Below are 6,125 nucleotides of genomic sequence, written 5' to 3'. Positions count from 1 at the left end.
ATCTCTTAAAGTTCTTTCTATCTTCTTAATCAATCACTGTCCTATCTGAGAGCATTGGTACCCGTCAGCTACAGTAGAAAAAGGGACAGAGCAGTTGCCAGGATGTCTAGAGATGTAATATTCCCCACAGCCAATACATATCCACACACTGGCACATACACATGTATTTAGTAGTAAAATAGCCTGTGAATCCTCAAAGATTTGAGGATGTTTCAGGACCTTTCTCACATAATTTTTCATGTTTCCCCAGGAGACAGAGCCAGAAGGAATTCCAAGGGCCATAACCAGGGCAGCAGAAGTTTTAAAGCAGCTGGGACTTTGGAACCAGGCATGGGTTATTTTGAATGGTTCATGGGTGCGTATGTGTGTGTGTGCTGGGAGTGCGTATCTGGAAAGGGGTGGTAGGAGGCTGGGAAGAGATGGGGCTAGAGCAGAGAAGGCCTTTCCTTCATTTCTTTTGGCTGTAACAGAAACAAATCCAAACTGGTTTGGGCTGCCAGGGAAGCTCAATGAGAAGCCAGAGAGCCTGGTCTGAATTACGGCTTTGTAACTCCCTAAGCAAGTGTGACTTCAGGCAAGTTTCTTATCCTCTCTGTGCCTCAGCTCTGTATCTACAAAATAAGGAGAATGATAGTAGGATTTCTTTTTTTAGCATGAAAGAGTTAATACTTGCAACACACCTTGCATATACCAAATGCTTGGTATATTAGCTATGTTTATCATTTCTTAGAACCCCAAAATAATCCTAAAATAGGAGAATGGAGGCCAGGTGCAGTGGCTCACGCCTGTAATCCTAGCACTTTGGGAGGCTGAGCGGGTGGATTGTTTGAGCTCAGGAGTTCAAGACCAGCCCGAGAAATAGCGAGACTGTTTCTACTAAAAATAGAAAAACTAGCTGGGCTTTGCGTGGGCACTTGTAGTCCCAGCTACTCAGGAGTCTGAGGCAAGAGGATCCCTTGAGCCCAAGCGTTTGAAGTTGCTGTCAGCTATGATGACGCCACACTCAGTCTCAAAAAAGGAAAAAAAAGAAAAATAGGAGCCTAGAAAGCTCCAGTACTTCAGCACACTGACTCTCACCTTCTCCTTTCCCTGCTCAAAACTCCTCTGAGCCATTGCTGAGGGCGGCTGCCCATCACTCCTGAATGTTTTCATGCTCCATGGGTCTACCTCATGAAGAGCTGGGGACTGGGATTGGTGAGTCTTGACTTACGTAACTCAACAAGGGTTAGGCTAAAAACATGCCACCATGCCTCTCTTGACTGGCAGAAAAGGAAGGCCGAGGAGGAATTTGTCTTGATTCCGAAGTTTGAAAATTCTCATATCTCAGCCATAGAACAGATTAAACAATTTTAGTCTTTAGAGATTCTGAGCCACTGATGATAAATATTTAAGGAATTTGGTGATCCTACTGCTCAGCATCTTCCTTAAACTGTTTTTTCTTTTCCTTCTTTTTTTTTTTTTTCAATTTGCACAGTCCTACGTCCTTTTATAATAAAAATCTGGTAACTGCCAAATATCCACCTACTAAATAAAGTAACGTCTATCCATACAGTGGAATTTTTATTTGGATGTAAAAAGGAATGATGTAGCTATATCATGGTAAACCTTGAAAAAGTTATGATAAGGAAAAGAAGTCAGGTACAAAAGGCTACACGTTCTATGATTCCATTTACACGAACTGTCTAGTATAAGCAAATTTATACAGAGGGTAGATAAGCGTAGGGACTGAGGGGAAGAAAGAATGGAGAGTAACTGCTCATGGGTCCTGGGTTTCTTTTAGAGGTGATGAAAACACTCTGGAATTGCTGGTCTTGTGCATATACAGGAAATCATTGAAATATATCCTTTAAGCGGTCAATTTTATACTATTATATTTTTTAAATATCTGGGAACTGGATGTGACACTAGAACACCTGGTTTTAGTCCTCACACTTAACCAGTTCACATAAGAGTCACCACTTGCCTTCCAAAATTTTGCTTCCTTACCCAGACATTTGGACAGAGGCTGAGCCAGACTCTCCTGGAGGTCCATTCCCGCTCAAAATTCTAGGGGTAAGAAACAGAGTGCATTCCCCCAGAATCAGAGGCAAACTCTCTCCTTTTAAACCTTCTTGAACAATCCTCCCATTCCATCGCCCTTCTCAAAGAAATAATTCTTGCTTCTTTCTGAGTCTTTAAATAATACCTGTTTGGAACATGTAATATACTTTGTATTTGAATGGTAATTTTATTTACTCCATCCAATAACTCTCTGTACTGAGCACTACTGTTATTCTCATTTTACAAATACAGAAACTAGGGCTTGGGGAAGGTAAGTCTATTGCTTAGGTTAGCAAGAAGGAGGGCCAGGCACAAAACCTAAACTGCCCAGCTCCAGAAGTCATGTGATGAACCATTCACAATGAGTTACCTTTCTCTACCAACCAATTTCTCTGTCTTGGCTCAAATCTCATGGCCTTAAACATACGCATAAGCAATTTGTTGATTGATGAACTCAACAGTATATGGACTATGCCCACTATTCTATTGTAGCAAGTGATTCTTTTCAAGTTGGCTATTTAGAAGTTAGGAAATATCCCTGAATTCTTTATCGTATGTCAAATATAAACTAAATAAAACTACTTCTTAATGAAGGTAATGCTGGCATACCTAAGTAGAATAAATAAAGACCAAATTTAAGTTAATACTCTGTAAACAGGAAAATTAATGGCAATTTCAAATCCTTTTATCATAAGGACACTTGTACTAGACTGTTTATTGCAGCTCAATTTACAATCGCCAAAATGTGGAAACAGCTTAAATGCCCACCAACCCAGGAATGGATTAACAAGCTGTGGTATATGTATACCATGGAATACTATTCAGCCATTAAAAAAAATGGAGACTTTACATCCTTTGTATTAACCTGGATGGAAGTGGAAGATATTATTCTTAGTAAAGCATCACAAGAATGGAGAAGGATGAATCCTATGTACTCAATTTTGATATGAGGACAATTAATGACAATTAAGGTTATGGGGGGGGAAGCAGAAAGAGGGATGGAGGGAGGGGGGTGGGGCCTTGGTGTGTGTCACACTTTATGGGGGCAAGACATGATTTCAAGAGGGACTCTACCTAACAATTGCAATCAGTGTAACCTGGCTTATTGTACCCTCAATGAATCCCCAACAATAAAAAATAAATAAATAAATAATGGCAATTTCACCTCTTGTCAGCTGTGCTCCTTATACCATTGACCAGAGTAATTTGTTTAATTGAGTCTTCCTGTTAATTTTAGATCATTTATTATACCTAGTAAAAGGTCATGCCTTTGAATTCCTCAAGTATATTTCAATTGCATTTATTTTTTATTTCCTTGTAAAGAGACAGACAAGACAAATTTATCCAAATCATCCTGAATATAGTAAGCTTAATCTGGACTGGTAAATACCAGAACAGATCCTATTTAATAAAGTCAGTAGGGGTTACCCCCCTTTACAGACATTAATTTCTTATGCTCATGTATTCAGACTGTGCATCTGACACAGAAACAAGACCCTTAGGACTGAACTGTAGCTAATGCTTGGGTGGGGAGGAGTCTTAACGATAATTAGCAAAGTCATAAAAGGTTCAACTTAGTCTTAACATGATAACCAAAACAGTTAGCTTAAAGAGACCCTGTATTTTTCTTTTCTTTCCTTTTATTTTTGGAAATGGAGTCCCACTCTATTGCCAAGGATAGAGGGCAGTGGCATGATTACAGCTCACTACAACCTCTAATTCCCAGGCGCAAAGCATCCTACTGCCTCAGCCTGCCAAGTGGCTGTTACTACAGGTGTACACCACCAGGCCCATTATTTTTTTCTATTTTTAGTGGAAACAGGGTCTCACTCTCACTCAGGCAGTCCTTAAACTCCTGGCCTCAAGTGATCCTACAACCTTGGCCTCCCAAGGTGCTAGGATTATAGGCGTGAGCCACTATGCCCAGCCAACCCTGTAGGTTTATCTTTAGTGAAAATAAAACAAAGTAGTAAAAGCTTGCATTCTGGTGATGAAACATTAACATACCATCTAAATCTACTGGCAAAGTACACATTTTTACTAACTAGTGACAATATAAGATTTACTAAAATTTGAAGTCCTTCTGAAAGTATTTAAGTAATTTGTTGTATAAATATACCCAATCTAGAGTGTCAAATCACATTTAAAAAAATAATATCAAGTTAAAAATTCTAATACTGTGTTTTAAAGATAACATTGAAAATATTAATTTTATGTTAATTGCTTAATCTCTATTAAAAATATAACATGAATGTTTAAGAGAGAAAATTAAAAAGAAAAAAATAATCCTAGACCTGTTCATCAGATCACCATCCCAAACTCTTGAATTTCATCAAAAATTGCCATTTTAAAAGTTTTATTACTTAAATTATTGGATCTAGAATGCCTAATTATTACAAAACAAAAATATGAAACAAGTAGGAAATTATAAAACTTTAAGTTTTGAAAAATTGCTAAAATGCCTCATGGGTTAGCTAAGCAAGATTATCTAGGAATTGCAAAGACCTTAATTTATGCAAGGTCTAACAATTGTGGCTGGTATTTATCAGACTTGCAAACCTGATTTTCAGGTCTTCGAACCAGAATATTAAAAATTGAGTAAAATCTCTAGCATTTAGAGCCAGAATACTAAATATTGAGTAAAATGCATTTCAGCCCTGGAACAGGAACAATTTTGCATGAAAGGATATTCAAATCGCTCTTCATTGAGCAACCACAACGAGCTTTGAAGATTTACATGATTGAGCTGGAATTCAAAGCCAAAGACAAGAGAGAAGCATTTTTTTTCTGGGACACACAAAGAGATATCCATAATTAAACATCACACTTTCCTAGGGCAGCATGTTTTCTTATATTGACAAGCAAAATGAGGCATTTCAAATCAGACATTGCTGGCTTACAGTCATTTTTTTGCATAGCTATTGTTTTAATGTATTTCTGGCTATTAGGCATTTGTCTATTTTTGGTCGGTGAGGCATGCATTTTATAGAATTCTGGTTTTGCATAAAAAGCTGTACTTACGTTAGTGCAATTACATTCCTACCACAGTATCTTAAGAATAATTATGGACTTATTTTGGATGGTCATATACACGTTTTATATTCAAAAGAGAGTGGCTGTAACCATAGTATAATTAGTACAATTCAAACAACTCTAGAAAAAAAAATTTCCAAATTACCTATTTTGACTCAATCATATACTTTATTTTGCCTTACTGTCACAGCTAAATATATCACAATCATGCTAGGATTTGGAAAAATGCCAAACTAGGTTTGCTTAACATTCCATTAAAAAGGTCAGAGATTAACAATGGAGTCAGTGTTCAATAACTCTTTTGTTCTAGGTCAAAGAATGCCATATTACTTCAGCCTGATTCTCATATAAATTCTAAACTACCAAAAAGCAGCAATTCTTTTGAATTTTACCTTCTATAAGTTTCCCCTACTTTCCTACCTGTACCCTAAACAAATTAAATCTTTTTCATTTTGTTCTTATATTCTAAAGAATATGTTTAATTTAAATCAAATACCAAAGAACAATACAGTTTACTTCAAAAGTGACCATTTTATCTAAAAAGACATTTAACCTCCTGCTTTCCATTCTGAACATTATTTATGAAGATTAACTCTGCTATGTAATATTCAGGCATACTATTAAATTTCATTTTAAAGTTATTTATCAGTTTCACATAAACAAGCATACAATTATTAGGATATTATTGGAATCGACCTATCCATCCATATAAAAATTATGTTCTATAAAAAAGGAAAATATCTAGTTCAAGACCTGAGCACTTGGCTGTGGAAGTCAAACTATCATCAATGGACTCTGTTTATATTCGGAAGCCTCTTTGGACCATTAAACCAAGGATACAGGATTGACAGTGATGGGAAGCCTAAGTGCAATTTCAGCTCCCCAAAATAGATAATAATTCAACTAAAAATTGATTTTTCGTATCTTTCAAAGTCACTGTAAAAAATGTCTTGATGCCTGGGTTTCTTAAATCATGCTTAACAATTTTGTTATTAGTGTTGTGTTTGTCTTTCCAGCTAAAGTTGGAGACAATATGATACATATATTTTATA

This window comes from Nycticebus coucang, chromosome 18 (genome assembly GCF_027406575.1).
Source record: "Nycticebus coucang isolate mNycCou1 chromosome 18, mNycCou1.pri, whole genome shotgun sequence".
Lineage (NCBI taxonomy): Eukaryota > Metazoa > Chordata > Mammalia > Primates > Lorisidae > Nycticebus > Nycticebus coucang.
This window is presented reverse-complemented; position numbering follows the sequence as displayed.